This window comes from Erpetoichthys calabaricus, chromosome 12, assembly GCF_900747795.2.
Source record: "Erpetoichthys calabaricus chromosome 12, fErpCal1.3, whole genome shotgun sequence".
NCBI lineage: Eukaryota > Metazoa > Chordata > Cladistia > Polypteriformes > Polypteridae > Erpetoichthys > Erpetoichthys calabaricus.
The window spans coordinates 95,478,225-95,500,134 of record NC_041405.2 but is presented as its reverse complement, the minus strand read 5'-3'; the positions used below and the strand labels follow the sequence as shown (position 1 = coordinate 95,500,134).

The 21,910-nt window shown below is 35.6% G+C and overlaps 1 protein-coding gene and 1 long non-coding RNA gene across 7 annotated transcripts in view; one reads left to right on the top strand and one right to left on the bottom strand.

Moving 5' to 3' along the window:
- diaph2 (diaphanous-related formin 2) overlaps positions 1–21,910 on the bottom strand; it is a 1,308,662-nt gene that overhangs the window by 1,123,361 nt on the left and 163,391 nt on the right. The window lies entirely within an intron of this gene.
- On the top strand, positions 13,696–14,937 carry LOC127529946 (uncharacterized). The gene is made up of 2 exons (XR_007936547.1): positions 13,696–14,176; positions 14,833–14,937. It is a non-coding gene; the product is annotated as an uncharacterized LOC127529946 (long non-coding RNA).

The following is a 21,910-nucleotide window of genomic DNA, read 5'->3' as shown; positions in this document are numbered from 1 at the left end:
GTGTGAAAAAGTAAAGACTGTGCACATGCTTGTGTATTTTATAACAACTTATAGAATAGACAGTAACTGAAAATGTATCCAGCAATCCATTTCTAAAAGTGCGTTATCTTTTACTTGGTAACAGTAAGGTAAACTTACTTTATTGTGGATGGATGGATGGATGGATGGATGGATGGATGGATGGATGGATGGATGGATGGATGGATGGATGGTTCAACTTTAGCATTAAGAGAAATTTAAAAAAAAAAAAAATTCGGGTTGACAAAGAAACAAGCCCACTACAAGCTATAAAATATATATTTGAGAAATTTACAAGTTTTTAAATTATGTCATTATTAAGGGATGAAGTGTCTTTTAAAGCCTACTCCCAAATATTTAATTCTTTAAGAAATGACTCTTCTGTATATGCAGTTCCAGAATGATGTTCAATCAGGTTTAATGTCTATTAAATTTTTATATCAATCAAATCTTATGTTCACTTAATGGCAGAAACCCATTAAGTGAAATACTTCCTAGTGTCTCAGTTTTCTCTGCGATTTTCCATAAGTTGTAGCTTTCTTTTAATTTAAACCATTATGTTCTGTTGCTTTATATTATAAACATGTTTGCTGTATACAGTGTTATGTAAGGTTTAATGCTGCATAATTTACGGTAATTGATTTTTTTCAAAATATTTTCTGCTTTAAAGCCAGGTGTAATAAAAATTAATTTCAAATTCAGTTTAGTTCAAACACAAGTGGTATGCAACACAGTGCAAAAGATAATTTTAAAACAAAAACCTTGTGATATGTAAATGGTGTATATAAGGTCTAAAGTATATTGCATTAGCATTATTTTAAGTAGTGGATATCAAAGACTGGGTACTGTATTAGCAAAAGCTTATATGCACATACAGAAACACATATAAATGCATATATACTATACATAAATGTACTCACACATATTCTGTATGCTCACACTAACAACTATGTAGAGTATGTAATAAAATTGTAATGATCAGAAATATGTCTTAAATTCCAAACTCCTACAATAACCAGTGCCCCAGTACTGCTGAAAAGCAAACACTGAAATGAATGAATAGTGCAGGGAAGTATACAATCAATTCTAGAAAAACACCACAAAAGTCTCTTATGGAGTACGTCACTGGGAACAGATAACATTATTGCAAAAATATATAGTAAAAATTGTCTGGCTGATATACAGTATAATGAAATTTACAGTGCTGATATAGTCAAAGTAATTTGTTTATTACTATTTCTCAATTTAAAATCTTTTAAAACATACATTCTAACTCTTCTTCTCATATGTTGCACCTTGGTTGATACACATATAAAAATGTATAAACTCAGCTAATATAGTGGGGACAGCTGCAAGAGATTCCAAAGTTTGGGCAAATTAATAAGCATATTTTTATGCACATTCTGATTACATCAAAGAACTTGAGTTCAGTTGCTGTGAACTAAACATATAAAATAAAATATAATGAAAACTGAGTTAGTTTTAAAATTGAGTTCTGTATACTTTACTATGGGGCACAAAGTCTTAAATGAGGCAGTTTCAGAATTCTGGTTTATCAAGCTTTAACATACTTTCAGCCAAGTATAAATTAGCCTATTATACAGTTTTAAGACTGAAGAAAACAAGCAAGAATAATCATCAGTTTGACACTAGAAAGGGACAACAGAAATGTCTTCCACTTCTCTCACAGACAAAGAAAATTTTAAAAGAACTGTGGCATTTACATTATGTAGATAATTTTATTTCCCATATTAAAAAACACTGCTCATGCATATATCTGCTATACTGTGGCTACGTATGTGAATAAAATAAAAGTACATAAAGTTATTCTGTTACTTTTTGTAATTATGCCTAAGGGTGCCTTTATACATTCCAGAACCCAGGACTGAGCTGTCGTAATAGGCCCCAGCCCAAACATGTTAATAACAGAACATTATAATGTGTATTTTGTAACACTACAAACCAAATGCAAAACATTACCAGTGCCACAGAGACTGTATGGATGAGGGATTCAAACCCTGGATGCTGAATCCAGCAATGCTACCACAGCCCCACTTGATTACGCTATATATATATATTTTTGTAAATATAGTGTAGATGTGTAGCTCTTTTCCATTGTATAAAAATAAAAAACACAATCAGTCCAAAAGCTCTGCTTGTGCATTACAAGTAACATTTTGCTTTTCTGTTTTCATTAAGGAGGTATGGGGACCATTGTTAAAAATGTGAAATGGCTATTGGTATAATGTAACACTAGCCAACTCCCGCCGTACCATATGGCGGTTTAAGAATAGGAACGGAAAACGGTGAGAAAGGAATTCAGAAATCAAGAAGAAATAAATACTTCTTGAAAGATACAGTTGTGCATAGGTGTTTTGCTGGAGAAGACAGATAATGAGTCGAAAGATCTAACCCTAGAAAAAGCCACGTACAACTGACCGTGGCTGAAGACTGGTATCAGGTATCAGTGATAAATAAATCAGGCTTTCCGAATTTACATACTATGGCCATGACATCCTGATAGTTTTGTTGCATGTATCTTGGACTTCCTGGAAATGTGGATAGTAATATGATCATTTTGCCTACATGTACGTTTGATAGTCCTTTGTATTGTTCCACATGCAGATCTTATTGATGTAATCTAAGATAGTTGAGACGCGCGCCCTCTGTTTTAACTTAAGTATCTATGACGTACTGTTGGAATAGTTTGCTGCTGGAGTGCAAAATACTAAATGTATTCCCCATTGCTAATCTGTACGCGTAAAATTGGCATTGAGTAAGCCTTATTCACTTGGCGGTTCTTTTATCTGGAACATGTTGTAAATCTTTGTGCCAGCCAATGTCTCCATAATGGAATAAAAGTGGGTAAACCATAGGATCGCAATTCACATTGAGCGTGGAAATCTGTTTACAGGAGTTGCCTATGGGATAGATGCAAATGTCCCTTTCAGCGGGCGGTTCGCCATCTTCTCCTACGAAAATCGCTGCAACATTGGTGTGACATGTCGGGGCATTGTATCATCATAAATCCTGCCTAGGGTTTTCCTTGAAAACCATTCGTACAGATGCTGTTGGATTGAACTGAGCGATTTCATGCATGTGTTTGTATGATTAGCGAAGGGGTTGATGGTTCTGAGCATGGAATCTAGCTGGAGAAGTAAATTTTCGCTGCATGCAGAGTTTGCTTTATTTTGTAAGCGTACTTCAGTAGCTTGCACTATGTCAAAAACATACAACTGGCCATACCCTGGAGAGGTAGAAGTGTTAGCGTATAGTGGAGAGATTTGGTGATAAATTTGCCCTTGTATTTTAAAACAGTATGGTCCGTGGCCAGGAGGTTGAGTTATCTGTGCACCCATTGAAGCAAACGCTAGAGAAGAGTTGTATTCTCGAATGTGTTCACGATAATTTTTAGCTTCTGATGTTTGCTCTGTAAGAAGCTGTTGTAAAGACACAGGAGCCACAGGCAGCATTGGGAAGGGTTTGAAAGAGGACGAATAGGAATCGAGAAATGCCGTGTCGGCTACGTGTGGGTGGGACCGGTTTTGAAGTGGAAGCAGGACGAACCAGAAGAGAAATATATATAAGAGATGATATTAATGTAATTGATTCCATATTATGCTTTCCCTATTGAAATGTAATAAAAAGGCATAGTAAATTATTTCATTCTTAATATTATTAAACATTTAAAGGCTTTTCTGGGATTTCAGTTAGAACAAATAAATGAAAGAAAGAATATTCCATGTCAAGTGGAATTAACTGAAATTCATTGATGTTGTTATCCTCACAACTCTCAAATGTGAATAAGCTTGTGAATTGATTAATAATTGCCATTGTTTTACTTTTATTTCTACTGTAAATGTTTTTCATGTACACAGAAACCTTTAATCACAATAAAACAACTCTTAACTTTAAATGCAGTCTGACTGACGTCATGACTATACAAATGCATTAAGTAAGTATGGACAATAAATGAAGTAATGAATGAATCTGACTAAGATGTAAGCAATGATTCCTAATCAGACTCGAGTTTTTTCCCAGGAAATGTAATAGTAAACTCAGTGATGCACAGGTGAAAACCAGGAGTAGGGCAATTACTTACTTGTTAGGGCAATTTTTTTCATGTGTGATATCTTGGAATGAACAGAATACGGTGTGTTAGTACATCCGAGGTTGTTTCTAAAGCATATGAGTATATACAGTAAATACAAATTCATGGAGATACATAAGAATTATGTATATTTCACCAACTTATAAACAGCTGAAATAATGTTCAATGCACTGTATTGGTATATGAAGTTTAGAGTAACACTAAAAGGAAAGATAATTAACTACCTGAGTTGCACTGCTTCCTAAAATCATGCATTCGTATAATGCTCCTACTGTTGAGACTTTATTTCAGGCTAAAATTTCTCTGTTTCTTTTAAAGGTAAAACAACCAAGTCATCAGCAAACAACACAAATGTAAGCTATGCACACTCAAAGTATATGACATGCATAACATTTAGGTATTTTATGTAGTAGCTAAAGCAACAGACTTTAAACCCCAATTCTACAAATTCAAGTCTGTCTTCTCTTTCTTCCTTTGGCATATGCACGCTATGCGATATATAGTTAGTAAACGATCTCTCTAGTGACATATAAACCTGCCAAGAAAAAAACCTGGCTAAGAACAAGCACTAGCTGTTACAACAGTTCCCCTTGATGGGTCGGAATAGAATGGCTCTGACATAAATAAGAACATTTAGTGTGTGATATGGACGATATATAGTGCTCGACCCGGCGCAGACTCACACTGAGGCACGTGTAAAACAGTAAGAATTTTTATTTGTCTTCACCTGTGGGGGACGTCTTCCCCATGAACCCCACAGGCAATACACAGTCCCAAAAGCACTTTAAGGCAACACAAAACACTTTTCTAGCACCACCACTCCTCCCGTCTAGCTTCATCCACAACCTCCCAACTCTGGCCCTTGAGTAGTGGCTCCCGGAATTGCACCAGGTGGTAATTGGCCTAATTAGGCTGCACTTCCGGTTGTGGCTGCATTCCAGCCCACAGAGGCTCGTTAAGCTGTGCAGCTCTTCCGGGTGGTGGCCACGGAGCCCAACAGATCTGAGTCCTTAAGTCCCACACCTGAGGCCCCGATGTAACCCAGGAGGGCTGCCAACACGCGTTCCGGGGGATGTAGAGTGCATCCCATGGCTGCTCCCCCGGATCCAGTGTTGAAGGGGCGTCCTGGCCAGGCATGGGACCCAGCCGCCCATCACAAGTGCAACAGCAGTAATTGGTCAGTATAGTAAGTAATTAACGTTCTGGTGAACATCAGCAAAGTGACAAAAGAAGGCTCAAAGACATCCAGTCTCATATATGAAACAGTCCATCTAAAATAATCAACAGTCTAGGTTCCAAAAGCGTTTTTTAATTTTTCTGCTTTTATTTGAAGAAAGCGACATTCCATACAATCACGTCAAACTTAACAAATCAGGCTTCAATCCATGCCCTAGAGAAAGACTATTTATATAAATTAACATGAAACAGCCTGAATAAACAAGTTTCCTTTTGCCTTTTAAGTGGAAAATAATTACAGTGATAAAGATATTACTGTAGCCTAAAAATTAAATAAACAAAAGCAGCTCGGAAAGCAGATTACATTTGTAGAAAGCTTTAATAAGTACATGTTATATTTTAATAATATTAACATTTGTCAAATTTAATTACTTTACAAAAGGTGAAAAAGTATTATCCCCTAAACATCTAGTAACTGTAAAATACTTTTACCTAGGTTGCTGACTCAAATTGTTTTTACATATGTTTACTCTGAACACTCCCCTTTCCTTGCACACTACTAAAACATACTGTAAGACTTACTTTGTAAACTTAAATTACACTCTTGAGCACAATTAAAGCAATTCAAGAGATGTGGGGAGCTAGAACATATCCTGGTAGTACCAGGCACAAGACAGGTTTCATCCACTGGCAGGATGAAAATTCAGCAGATGGTACATGTACGCGCACACACACAGAGTCGTAAAGAGTCGCCAGTTACCTTAACCTGCACGTCTTATGGTTTTATTAGTAAAACTCATCAAGCAGGCATTGCTAGGACATGTAAACTCCATACAAAAGTGGACACAGTGGTCTTGTGTGCCTGTGTGTATTTATGTGTGAGGTGATGCTTTGCCAACATTTTATAGCTGATTCATATTTAGCCTCCAACTACCCAAGAAGGTGAACTACAGAGAAGGGATCAGTGTGGATATAACTTAAAGATAAAAAGTTGTTCCAGGAGGAAACAAAATATCAAAGAAGAATATATGCATTTTCATTTGACATTTTAAAATGAATTGACTATCCATCCACCATCCCATTATCTAACCTATTTATGCATTTCATTGTAATGTGGGACAGTAATGCAGTACTGTTAATAAAGTCTGTTAATTTTTCATTGCCTTTGTATAGCGTATGTGCCACAAATTTAAAACAAATAATTTATTTAGAAAACAGATTTGTTGTCCACTATGTATATTGAGCATGTATTTTTGGTTCAAATCTGTAATTGATATACAGTAAACCAAAACTTCAGGCTACAGAGACACTAACAGCAACATTATAAAGCAATTTACATATAATGGGATAACATCTGGAACTTGTAAGTCTAATATGCGACAGCTGTTAATTTTAATTTATACATTGAGAGGTTCTGTGCTTTTTAAGACTTGTGCTTTTCTAATGACCTACACTTGAAGGTACATGATTTTTCCTAAATGTTTTTTTGGATTAATGTGTTGATTCATTATCAGATACCAGGTAAATTATTTTCTTAGCTGACAGAAATCTCAGTGAATGCTAGACATAGAAGTATTTCTATGTCTCTTTTATCAGATTGATGTACATTAACCTGCATAGGAATCTTCAATTAAGAAAAACAGAACAATCTGTCTTTGCAAAATGACCTTTTTGGTGATTAAGGGAAACATTCATCATGTTTAATACTCTGACCCAATTCTAAGCATGTTGAACACTCCATATTGATTAACAGAATCTAAATAAAATAAAAAATGAAATGTCATTTTTCAGCATTCTGACATCATAATGATACTTGGACATTTCTATTTTGTGTTTCATGTAAAATAAATGATAGTCTACAGGGAAGCTTATAAGGTGATATGCATTACATTTACCAGTTTGCAATGCATAGTGAAGCTCATTATAAAATACTGTAGTACAAGAAACCTTCTGACTAATACAAGAACTTTGGCATCCAAACTAAATATTATTGTATACAATCATAAATGGTGAATACCACATACCACAAACTTGACATAAACTATAAAATATTTTATAAGAAAGTGCTTTCTTCAAAGATACTTTTCTGATTAAAAAACAAATATATACCATATAGAAAAATAAACTAATTGCATAAATGTATGTAATTAATCATGATTAATTTCATCTAACATTAAAACATGAATAATACATAAATTATGAAGTAAATAGACACTGAATCACGAAATTCATGTAAAATCAACACAAAGGAATTTAAAAAAATTAATGTCATAGTTTTAAACTTAACAAAATAATACTTGAGCAAGTACAACCTGAATTTGAATGCCTTCCTGAAAGACAAGTTGAAAAGAAGGCAATAAGAAAACAAGGCCAATGTATTAATTCTCAATTCGGCATAGCACATGAAACACAGACGTGTCAAAGTGAAAACCAATTGAAACGACTGTTAACTTTGAATGCACTGTTGAAGACTGATTCAATTGAAAGAATATGCATCTCTTAAATAGGGATACGTTAAAACTTGTGTTAAAACTCCACAAATTACTGTGGCCCTGAAGTGCAGAAAACAAAAATATGCAAAATAAAGACCAGAAAAAACAAAAACAAATTAGAAAACACAAAACCAAATTGGAAATGCAAAAAAGCAAATGAAAAAATGCAAAAACAAACTGGAAACAGAAAACAAATGAGAAAACTCAAAAACAAATCAGGAAATGCAAAAATAAATTGAATATGAAAAAAACAAATAAAATATAAGAAATGCAAAACAAAACAACGACTGTGCAAACAAATTAAGAAGGATGACAACTAAAAGAGCAGCACATAACCCAAACTGAAACAGAAAAAACTGTAAAAACTATGTTCATCACGATCCAATCCCAGCTTTTCAATGCGTGATGTGGTGAAAGCGAGACCACTATAAGGCAAAAGAGATCTCTTATCTTTTTTAAGTATTTTTATATACTTACGCAAAAATTATAATGTTTGCATAATTGTGAGCGCTCTCTGCCAGAGCAGTGTTTAAAGTATTACAAACATATTTCAGTATTTTTAATTTTAACTTAATGCCGACAGCACTCCACGTTGAAAAACGTCTGATATTGCCATTATTTTTATTGCACTGATATACAGGCTACTGACATGCATTATTTAACATTTGCAGTGTAGTGTTTGTATGACAAGTTGTATTCCTAGTATTATTAAAGTTTCACGTAAACACCACTGTAGTGTTAGATGTGGACCTGAAATGTAGTGTACTCTGGGGTGAGAGAGATGGAGAAATGGAATCAGCCGCTTTAAGTCAGACTGCTGGGATGTGGTCCTAAAAGTACCGTTAGCTTATGCAGCTCATACACGCCACACGGCTCCATCTCACTTGGCTCACCCAGAGTCAGAGACAACACATATGCTAAATTTTACCCAGATTCTGTGAGCTGACCTAAGGCCAGGGTCCACATATGATGTTCACCGGAGGCCAAGCATCAGAACTGATGAACTTTAGCTGCCAGGGCAAGCGCAAGGGTCGAGAATATGGTGTCTGCACCTCCTTGTACCCGCTACTCACAGGGCAGCTTTTATAGACGGCTTCCCAAGGTATTTCCACTCTTTCAGACAATGCACATCCACCGGAGGAGGTATCACTCTCACATTCGGACCCAAGGGTGCTATAATAGTGCCATTACTGTGTATTATTCATGGATGAAACAGAAAACTATTTCACTTTGTGGAGTCTCCTATAACAGTTTTTTGCAACAGCAATCGTTTCGGTCCCAGATCCACTAAGATTCAGGTACTTTACTCTATACTTAGTTATATTTCACTTACTTGATATTACCATATTTAGAAAGTGAGCATGAAAGAACCAGACATTCTTTTTAGTGGATGACAGTTTTATGTTAAATCCCAAAGTCTTTCATGTCTGTCTTCATGTTTTAGCCTGGTCATTCTTTTAAATGCTACCACAAATGCTGGCAAAGCCAGCGGTTGAAAACAAAAGAAAAAGAAGCAAGGCTGCAGTACGTCACGCTTAATGGGTGGTGTGGTGAAAACAGTGATGCTTAATGTCTCTTGTCTATTTAGATATTTTTTAATAATTGGATATATAACTTTTGCATACCTGCCGGTGACCCATTTAAAGTATTACACACACAATTTTGTCAGTCCTGTACTGACTGTTAGAAAACCATAATGTAATGCTGAGTGCGTGATGGCAAGTAACTATTTATATGACACCAGAGTGTTGCAGGACACAGCCAACCAAAAAGCAATAGTCTGTGACACATGCAGCACTTGATTTTTTTTTTTTAACTCAATTTTGTTAGTTGGCTGATTTTAGATCAAACTGTATCTGATATCGAGGCAGATTTGTTCTGCTTTGCTTGCAGTAGACATGTCACATTTCTGCTGGATACAAACCCATTTACTGGTGAAATCCCTGCCTCTGCTTTGGCTGACAGTGCTCAAAGTCAATGGCGTAGCAATGGATTGTGCAAAGCACATGGGCCTACGAGCTTGAGGGGTCCACTTGGGGCTGTATAGATTTTTTTTTTTTTTTTTTTAATTTTTGATAACTTAACTAAAACAACGGTTTCACAGTCTAGATGCAGTGGCTTCAACCTTCAATGTCTTGTTTTTGACTTCTTTGACCTCGATGGCTGACAACAAATCAAATGCTGCTGCTGATCTTCTTGTTAAACATTATAGCACCGACATGTCACCGGCATTTTCCGCTCAATTGTTGTCATTTCGTGCATGTTTTAAATCGATCCTGTCAACCAAGTCGACTGTTTTCAAAGTAGCTGAACTGTTGCTGCTAGGTCACTGTGCACAGTCATCTACTGCCAGTGACGTTTGCACAGTTTACATGTTATTGCTGACTAGTGCTGGGTGGTATGATCAAAATTCTATATCATGGTATTTTTCAAAATTATACCGGTTTCACAGTATTCAATGGTATTTATTTCCCATGCATGAGTGGCTGTTAACCACATTTTCCACTGCAATTACTGCAGTAGACTGGCTAAGAATAACCTATTCCACTGTCATGAGAATTGTACATTGTACAAAAAAAAAACATTTTAATGTGCACACAAGTATTAATACAGGTTTGCATGGCCCCATAAAGTGATAGTTTTCAAGGGGGTGGCACTAATGAAGAGAAGGAATCACATTGCATGACAGTTGCAGTAAAAATATAGAACCTTTTTATTTTATTTATTTTTATTACATATTTCATTCAGAGAGACACCACTGCCCAGCCAGCCCCTAGGATCTAGTTGTGAATAAATTACTAACAGTTATATTAGACAGGAGGGGCCCACCTTAGGGCGCTGCAGAGGGGCCTTCAGTAAACTAGCTACGCCACTGCTGAAAGTTATGCAAATGTTTCTTCTAAAGTATATAAAAACTCATAAAAAAAAGATAAGAGATCTCTTTTACCTTTCAGAGTTCTCACTTCCACCACACCACTCATTGAAAAGCCAGGTTGAATTATGATGTACGTTTAGTTTCCACTGTTTTTTCTGTTTTGATTTGGATTATGCACTGCTTTTTTTCTTTTCATGCTTCTCAATTTATTTGCACAGTTGTTGTTTTGTTTACATGCTGCTCCATTTGCATTTGTTGTTTCTGATTTTTTTGTGTTTTTCTCTCTTGTTTTATGTGTTTAATTTGTTTTTGCATTTTCTCATTTGCTTTTACGTATTCAACTTGTTTTTGCGTTTTCTGATTTAAGCTTTGTGCTTCCAATTTGGTTTTGTGTTTTCTGATATGTTTTTTTATGATTTAATTTGTTTTTGTACATTCCACTTCAGGGCCACTGTACAAAATACTATCCTCAATTGTTCATCACCATCAGCAATTGAAAATTATACTCTACACAAGTGCTGTGTCTCCGAATAGCAATCTCCAAGCTGCTCTTTTTGCCACCCTCCTGTTCCGCCCCTTCGGACAGTTTAGCACATTTAATGGTTCTGTGGATGGTACAACTGTGGTGCGTCTTGGGATTTTTTGGGTTATAAAAATATGCCACCCTAGAAAAATGGTTGGAAAACACTGCTCTACCTATACCTTTGTTCCTGGCATGCTAAAAGAGATCTCCGTAGTTGCTATATCACTTCAGAACTGACACCGTGCATTACTTGGATGACTGTACTGCATTCTTTGCATAAATTACCAAAGAAACTGCAAACTGGAATAATTGGTAGGAATAATCATTACACTTCTGTTTCGCAGAATTGTGTCATTATATTAGGACAGTCAGCACTATAAGCCACCTGGCAGACCAGTGACTTAGATACAGCGGTACTACAGACTTTTTTTGGTTTTAGTGCCGCTCAGATATAACTTATTTAGTGCTTATGTGATATGACATTCAATTCGATCTTCTTGTGGAAACATGAAATGACAAAAAAAGAGAGAGCATAATTTTTACCTTTGCAAGTTTTCTCTAGCATTGCATCAGGACTGCCAAAAACACCCTTCCTCAACCCCTTTCCTCCCATTCATCGCACCTATGTCAGTATGTAAAATCAAGAAAATGAACACCAGTGCTATGTATTGACATGAAATTTTAAACCTTTAAATGAAAATTTTATGAAATAAAATTTTTAAAGATAGTATATGAATATGGTACTGGATGTGTATGTAATAGCTACACACTTTTTTGTATTATTGGTTTGTAGTATAAAAAAAAACACATGATAATAATAATTTTATATATATATATATATATATATATATATATATATATATATATATTGTGTGTGTGTAACTTCACTCTTTTCCAGTACTTGTCACTTATTTTGTATTATTTACTTTTTGAGATTCAGTGGCCTCCAGGTGGGAGTAGTACCTTCCTTTATACTTTTGCAGCTGGAGTAGGCTTCAAGAAAAACTGTCATGAAAACAATTGATAGTTCTTCAGTTTTAAACAAATATCTGACTCTTCATTCACTTATTTTCAAGAACCACTCACTGTAACTCAGGGTCACAAAGATCCAGACTTTAAATAACCAGCCTTAGATACAAAGTACCATTACAAAGTGCTACCTGCACATAATGATAATATTGTTTTGGAATTCAAGAATCTCAAACAAGCAAGGAAAAAACAGACCAATGTTACACAACAGGTATTCTATCCCAGAATGAAATGTGCTGAAGACCTGTAGGTTAATAACACTTTCCACTACTGCATCACTCTGCACTAAAGCTGAATGTGGAAATAAAATAAAAAACATTCCTAATGCATCCTGTCATCTCCCTTACTGACGAGGTCAGTAGCCCACGTACTTGATACCCAGGCCTTTAGACAGTGTTAAGTAAGAACTGAAAGGTAAAGACCACAATATGAAACTACACTGAATTTCAATGCCATGTAATTATTAAAACCATATTATTATTTGCAAGAATGCCATTAATTTTCTTTACAAGCTACAGTATGCGTTTGAAGGTCTACAGTAGCAGAGCTGATTCTAAGAATATATGAAATAGTATTATGGCATGTAATGGAAGAGATTATGTAAACATATCATCGACTACCTTTTATCTGAATAAATAATAATAAGGCTGGTGGATTAATCTATTATGATACCAGAGCAACATTTCACTAAATAATTGTTTCAGTATTCAACAGGATAAAACCTGAATACATTTAAACAATAATATGAAGCATTGATTTAAATTTCTATCCTAATGTCAACCACATCAATTCTTTCAGTAGTATCAAAACCTAGTAAAATGGTTAAAAACTTGTGATTTATATAAATTTGAAGTTGAAAAGTTGATATATAATGTGTCTAATTTATTATGTGACTGCATTATTAGGTAATAACATTCACTATTAAGTGCATTTTAATAGATTGTGTATGTACAGTATATATACGTATACACACACACACATATATATACATATTGTATATGCAAACTTTATCAACTAAATTACAGTCTGTGTGAAGTTTCAACATTTTTTTCCATGTACTATAGATGTTGGTTTCTACTTGGTTCTAGGTTACATGTTCCAAACATAGGTTGATTGAGGACTCTTCATTTGGTCCTTTGTAAGTAGAGATGGGTGTGTCCAGGGTTGATTAACCTCATGTGAAAGTCTTGTTTAAAATGTAATGTTTACAATTTTATTTTAAGGCAGAAAACAAAATATTAGGATAAAGTTGCAAATTAGCATAGGGATGAAAATAAAATTATAACAAGTACTTCTGTTATTTGTTTATATCTCCTGCAATTCTCCACATACTGTAATACGAAGAGAAGAAGTGTTTCTCAAGATATGTATGTTTATTTTCCTATTTAAAATGTGGGCAAGGGTGAAAGAGAGAATACCAAAACATCAAAGGAAAAAGCTTTTTTGGGTTTTACTTGAGTAGATTGCCTTTCTCGGGGGTGTGGAAATCAATTTTTTTTTCTACTTGTCCACAGACAAGTAAACTTAGAAAATCCACTTGTCCGCCAGTTAAATTCACTTGCCCATAAACAAATAACAAAAGTGAAAAATAGTTTATTTTTTCTGATCTCTTTTATTGATACCAAAACTGCCTTCCATTTTAAAACTGAAGAAAGTTCTTTCATGGAGTAGGATTTTGCCACCTTGCTCTAGAACATTATATAAAAGATTCCCTTATCATTTAAACTCACTAATAAACAATGCCTTCATTATAGCTACACTAGTTCTGTTTCACATATTACAGTTACATAACAGAACACTGTCCTGATTCATTTTCTGCCATGTTCTTCAGCTTTTGTCTTACAACATCTTCTCCCCCAAGAATCTTTACCATCTCAGACAGCATGGGCTGAATGCTGTTCATTTCTGCTTGAGCTGAACTGCATGGTTCCTGGACTGATCGTCCTGCAGAAGTAGATGCTGTTGACTTTTCAGGTTTTTTATGAGTGATGTGCCTGTTGCCAGATGACAGCCACAGCTGGTAGTGGGTCAAACTCTTCTAAAGGTTTGCCATCAACAACAATGCACATCTGGTTTTAAAGGTTTTCCTGAGTAAGGCGGGTTCTTAGAGAACTCTTTACTAAATTCATATTGGAGAATAATCTCTCACAAGAAGCTGTGGAAGGAGAAACTGTAAGAAACAGTGAGATCAGCACACTAACATTCTTCAGAGACTCTTCCTTCCTCTGCAGAACTGAGGTATAGATAGCAAGTGGATGGTACTGCTGTTGCACTGATATCTGCACTTTAAGTGCTTGCCATTCAGATGGTACATGTTTAACTTCCTCATCAGTCAACAAATCACTATACTGCTGACACAAGTTCTTGATTTCATAGTTTCCATAAGTGCTCAGTTCAGACAGAGTGTGTGGCCAGATTCTGAAATCAAACACCCTCATATCTGACACAGGAGGCTTATCAAGGTCAGAGAATCTGGTAAGTATATACTGAACCATGCTTTCCAGGAGATCATGAACATCTCTGTCTTCACAAAAATCTCTGAAACCACCAGACAGTAATTCCTAATGACGTATTCGAAATTCCACAAGATGGTGCATTTCCAAAGAAGTAAATATTACCGATGTTGTCGGGAAAAAATAATCGCGTCTAAGTGAAGATTTTTATAGATATTTCATAACATTTGGAAAACGTTTGAATGTTTTCTTCTTTATTTTTAATAAACTGACAGCACAAAACCAACTTGTGTTATATGAAAAATTCTCTCATCAAAAACGATCTATAGACAGCTAATCAAAATTGATGTTGTCACGCAATAAGTTTCTTAACTCATCAATACATCACAACCTACGCGAAATTGCAAATTTCAGGAAAGATTAACTGCCTAACAAGCTTTGTTATGTGGTGAAAACATTTGCATTGTAAGTAAAATGACCGCATTTTTATGTTGAAACAATGAATTTTATCAATAATATATAAAAGTTATCGATTATAATGAAAAATCATCAGATTACATCGTAATGTCAGCATGAAAAAAAATGACCGCATCTCCAAGCGTGTAAATAGTAGGGTAGAATACTTATGTAAGCCCGTAAGAGTGCTTCCCCTTTAAAAAATCAGCCATCATTTTGTAAACAATAGTGAAGACCAATTTCAGACATGAAGAACATGTCTAAGTAGACTGTTTCCGCACGAAGTACGTACCCAAATGTTTAAAATTTGAAAGTAGTGGTAAAAATGTGCCCTGCACAGCACATATAATTCTTTTTCTCCAGAAAATTCCACTTGTCCGCAGACAACAGAAACCAGAAAAACACGCTTGTCCGATGGTCAATTTACCCGTGTCGGACGAGTCAGGCGTTGGATTTCCGCACCCCTGTTTCTTAATCACCTCCTTTCTTTCTCTCTCCTTTTCCTGAAATTAGGATACTTTCACACCAAACACAAAATATTTGTTTTCTCTTTTTTATGCAACAGAATGCAATTATTCCCATATGCAAGCATTCTGGTACTATCAGATGGCCAGGTGTAGTTAACTCTTGCCTGGTTTACCATTTCTTTGGTTCCTTGGTTGAAAGGTCAATCAGACTTCAGCTTTATTCCTAAGAGCCATACATTTCATCTCCTATCCCTCTCTCCCTCTCCATCTTACTCACATGCCCTGAAACTTCTGATATCTGGGACACTATTTATAAGGACCTGGAAGAAGAGTTGTACTCTCTTACTGCCAGAATGGGACTGTCTGGCTGTTTTATCTTGGTCCATCCCCTGCACTGCATTATCTTGACTGAAACTGTGCTTTGGTATTAGGCATTACTATTACTAAAGATTATCAACAGGAATTTAAATTTAACTGCCATTGCCATCTATATGCAAGTCATAATTATTTCCAAGGATGTGCTTATAAACAGAGCTGACTGCCCCTTCACATATATTCTGGCCATTAAACAGAATTAACCACAGAGTTTAAAATATATCTATGTTTTAGCAATATTTTAACCTTCTAAATTGTGCTAAACTATTTTAAATTTCTAAGATGTTTACTTATGCAAATTGACTATAAGTTAAGAATGATATGGAAAACTAGAGTGCACATAAAAAGGGACGAAGCTTACCGAGAACTGTTATTGTTTGCAGACACATGTTGTATCAGCAACAACCCATTTCAAACAGTTTATTTTAAAAGAAAAGATGCATAGCTCTGGAATATACCATGGTTTATAATGGCTCCAGAAGCACATTGCATGCTGAACAGACCTGAAAGCAAAAATTTTACTGTACTCCATTCATGTGACAACACTACTACTACTATTCCTACTACTACTACTAACAATAATAATAATAAAAATAATACCAAAACCACCACCACTATCTAGTTGTACTCCATCATGTTTAGTGGAAAGAGATAAAAATACGTAAGACACAAACTTAAATAAATAGTATAATATAAAAATTAGCTACTGCAACCATTATTTAAAAAAAAAACTTAGACTGTACTATTTTAAGAACTTATACAAAAAAGTAATTAATCATAATTCAGCTATAACCCAAAATATAAAATATGCAATTAAAGGTACAAAATTAATAGAAAAGTTGAGAATAACTGACTTCATGTTAGGTCTTAATGTAACTTCACAATTCATTGCCTCTTTAGGTCTTTCATAGTCATTAACAAATATAATTATCTGGAACAAAGACCAAACCAGGGTAGCTGCTGCTTCTGACAGTGTAGGAATTGTTATTATTATGAACTGGTAATTACATTTAATGCTACTATAACTAAAAATCATTTCCTTTTCAAAGTAGCCCTTTCATAATGTTAACAGCCTTCATTCATCACCCTTTTGAAAATTTTCTTTCAGCCCGCCCGCTACACCCCCTTTTAACCTTTAGAGTAAATCCCAAAATCTTTGGCAGCTGTTTCAATGCAAATGAAGCAAATAAATAGATGGTGCTCTTTTGAAATATCTACATTTTATTATTAAAAAAAAATAAAAAAAATCAACACCTTAATTAGATTAAAGTGATCTCTAAAGAAAACATTATTAAAACACAACTGTATAGTAACCTGTGTTGTGCAACTACCTTACATTTTTGTTATACTTTTATATAAAAGGTATAAATTAAATGTCTTAAAATACTTAATCATGCCAATTATATAAAGCAGATACACTTGTTTTAGGATGCTAATTATATCAGCTCTTCTCTTTAATCAATATTATCATTTGCATTAAGAATTTCTAGAAGCAAAAGCAAGCAAAAACAAAAAAAAAATGTAATTTAATTTTGGCCAGTTCTATTATTTGCTATTTCTATTTAGTAACACAATGCTTCCTATGCTGGTGAAAAAGATGTTTCAGAATGTAATTGTGACTAATCTGAAATACAGTGCATAGTGCCAATAAACAACTGGATTTTTAAAAATTTAATTAAGTAAAAACAAATTGAACATGACCACACTTGACCATTACAAATTATGTTACATTGCCTTATTGTATGTTAAATGATTTTAATTGAAAGCTACAAACAAAACTTGCGCTTACTTATCATAAATAGTTAAAAAGGAATTATTAAAAGGAAAATAAGTCATATCATCAGTCAGTCAATAAATAATTACTATGTATTGTTCCTTACATTGAATGGTAATTTACTGTTATTTTGTCACCAGTAATAATCTCTTTGATCTTTTTGTCACATTTTTTATACACATACACACATATATATATAGTAAATGCCACATGCCTTGGATGGGCATCCCGACCAGAAGAGGGGATGGTTCCTTACCCAGATGGGAGGCTCCAAGTGGGCGAACAAGCATCCCGGCCTAGGAGAGAGTAATGTTCCAGACCCAGAAGTGATGGCCAGAAAGGAAGGATGGACAGCCCACTTGAAGAAGATGTCACTGGAGACTCTTTATTCCCCAGGCTGCTCAATGACAGCGGCCATGGATTTCAATACCCGGTAGGGCATGCTGGGAGATTTAGTCTGGCAGAACAGCCCTGGTAAGGTCCGTGGGTGCTGCAAGAGGGTGCTGCAGAGAGATGTGCTCTCTGTTATATTGGACATTACATACGACCCAGAAGCACTTCCAATGGGCAGCAGTCCTGGCACCGGAAATACTCCCAGGTCCGCAATAAAAGGGACCGCACTCCTTTATTCTGGCATACAGTTAAAGATGACACATTTCTTTCCAGCATTTTATGCAACATTAGTGTATTGTTTTAGTTTTGTACAACTGTACACTGAAAAAAGGAAAGGAGCACCATACAAACATTTGGGTTCCCCAATGGATTTGGGGTCTCAGTTAACTTCTACCAAGGTCTTAGACCTTTTATTAGCTCGTTAGTGCTATTGCTTGTTCATAGTCATTGTTAGGAAACCCCAGGTGAAAACTTCAAAGCTGAATAAATTCACTGATTCTCAGATTCCTCACACCTTGTCAGCAACAATTAGCAGCCATGGACTCCTCTAAGCAGCTGCCTAGCACTCCTAAATATAAAATAATTGATCCCCACAAAGCAGGAGAAGGCAACAAGAAGATAGCAAAGCATTTTCTGGTAGCTGTTTACTTAGTTTGTTATGTTATTAAGAAATGGCAGTTTGCAGGAATAGTGGAGAACTGCTTGTTGGATTGCTAGAAAAGCAAATAAAATTCCCATTTGACTGCAAAACACCTTCAGGTGTTCTACTGTGCAGCAACACCTGAACAAACATGTCCTTCATGGTAGATTCAGCAGAAGAAAACCTTCAATGCGTCCTAGCCAAAAACATCACTGCCTGCAGTTTGCAAATGAACATCTAAACAAGCCTGATGCATTTTGGAAACAAGTCCTGTGGACTGATGAAATCAAAATAGATTTTTTTTGGCCACAATGTTGAAAGGTATGTTTGGAGAAAATATGGTGCTGAATTCCAGGAAAAGATGGCCCAAGAATCTTACGGAATTAGAAGCATTTTTGCAAGGATGAATGGGTGAAAATACTCTCAAGTAAGAACCGAAAGACTCTTAGCTGGCTACAAAATGCTGTGATACTTGCCAAGGGAGGTGTTACTAAGAACTGACCATGTCAGGTGCCAAAACTTTTGCTTCAGACGCGTTTCATTTTTTTAATATCTTGTACCTGTGAATAATGGAAATAAAAATGTAACTTTGCTTAAAATATTAAAGAACTGTGTCATCTTTAACTTTATGCCTTTTGGTGATCAGTTCATCTTTTGCTCACTTCACTATTCACAGATACTATAAGCAAGGGTGCACAATCTTTTGCATGCCTATGTGTGTATATACAGGCATATGAAAAAGTTTGGGAACCCCTCTTAATTCTTTGGATTTTTGTTTATCATTGGCTGAGCTTTCAAAGTAGCAACTTCCTTTTAATAAATGACATGCCTTATGGAAACAGTAGTATTTAAACAGTGACATTTCGTTTATTGGATTAACAGAAAATATGCAATATGCATCATAACAAAATTAGACAGGCAAATTTGGGCATCCCAACAGAGATATTACATCAATACTTAGTTGAGCCTCCTTTTGCAAATATAACAGCCTCTAGATGCCTCCTATAGCCTTTGATGAGGCTATAGGAGGCTGGATGGAGGTATTTTTGACTATTCTTCCATACAAAATCTTCCCAGTTCCGTTAAATTTGATGGCTGCCAAGCATGGACAGGACAGCCTGCTTCAAATCATCCCATAGATTTTCGATGATATTCAAGTCAGGGGGCTGTGACGGCCATTCCAGAACATTGTACTTCTCCCTCTGCATGAATGCCTTTGTAGATTTCGAACTGTGTTTTGGGTCATTGTCTTGTTGGAATATCCAACCCCTGCGTAACGTCAACTTTGTGACTGATGCTTGAACATTATCCTGAAGAATTTGTTGATACTGGGTTGAATTCATCCGACGATCGACTTTAACAAGGGCCCTAGTCCCTGAACTAGCCACACAGCCCCACAGCATGATGGAACCTCCACCAAATTTGACAGTAGATAGCAGGCGTTTTTCTTGGAATGCGGTGTTCCCCTTGCGCTTTTTGTTATGACTAAATAACTCAAATTTTGTCTCAATTTGCATACAACAAGCGACTCTGTTTGTGGCATAAGTGCAAAAAGGGCTTCTTTCTCGTCACCCTGCCATACAGATATTCTTTGTGCAAATTGCGCTGACTTGTAGAACGATGTACAGATACACCATCTGCAGCAAGATGTTCTTGCAGGTCTTTTGAGGTAATCTGTAGGTTGTCTGTAACCATTCTCACAATCCTGCGCAGCCGCTCCTGTATTTTTCTTGGCTTGCCAGACCTGGGTTTAACAGCAACTGTGCCTGTGGCTTTCCATTTCCTGATTACATTCCTTACAGTTGAAACTGACAGTTTAAACCTCTTGAGACAGCATTTTGTAGCCCTCCCCTAAACCATGATACTGAACAATCTTTGTTTTCAGATATTTTGAGGGTTGGTTTGAGGATCCCATGCTGTCACTCTTCAAAGGAGAGTCAAAGGGAAGCACAACTTGCAATTGACCATCTTAAATACCTTTTCTCATGATTGGACACACCTATCTATGAAGTTCAAGGCTTAACGAGCTAATCCAACCAATTTGGTGTTGCAAGTAATCAGTATTGAGCAGTTTCATGTGTTCAAATCAGCAAAATTACAAGGGTACCCAAATTTTTGCACAGCCAGTTTTTCACATTTGATTTAATTTCACACAACTAAATACTGCTTTACTAAAAATCTTTGTTCGGAAAACACCCCAGTACTTAGATGTTCCTAGGAAATGAAAGACATACCACTGTTATATTTTTTGTTGAAAGTAGAGTAAATTCTTATGCAGGCTGAGAGGGGTTCCCAAACTTTTTCATATGACTGTGTATATATATATATATATATATATATATATATATATATATATATATATATATATATATATATATATATATATACACCCTCATATACAGTATGTACTGGGTCATGCTCAAACCCACCCACTCTGATGTCTGTGCTCAACTCACCCAGTGGGGCGGGAAGCGCTCTGACAATCACGGCCAGTCGACTCTACAAGGGGACAATTGGTGGGTCAAGATACCAGAAAGGTTGTGAAACACTGCTGTACTTATTCTTACTGTGTCGCTTTGACTTGTTCTTTTTTATGTTAAAGCCATTCAGTTCTAAGCTTGAGGTGTTGCTGTTTCAATAAATATATTTTCCTAGATAGCAAGTGGTTGCAAGGCTTTCAGTTGTCTTAATGTTCTAATCGATATTGCTAAATTGTCATATTATGAAGATGTCAGTAGGTTTCACAGTGATCTGAGGCCATCTGAGGCAGAACAGACACCAGAATCCCATTGTTTGGGCTTTTTTTTGTGTGTGTGATGTGAACATTGTGTGAACTTGCACATTTCATTAATCATCAGCATTTACAGATATTATCAGTTAGGTAAGTTAATTTTAATGCTAAAGAAGTCTGCACACAGAAAGAATAATTCTGAAATGGCCCACAAGATAATTCAAGCCAAAAATTCCACTGTTTCAGAAACATGAGTGACAAAAACGTGTGGTTTAAAAGCTAAGCAGAAAATATAGCCTTCATTTTACAGAATAAAAAGAATACAAAGAAGTCCTAATTTAGTAAACTTTAGTTTCTATTTATTAATGGTATTTTAACTTGGGTTAACATTTTTGCA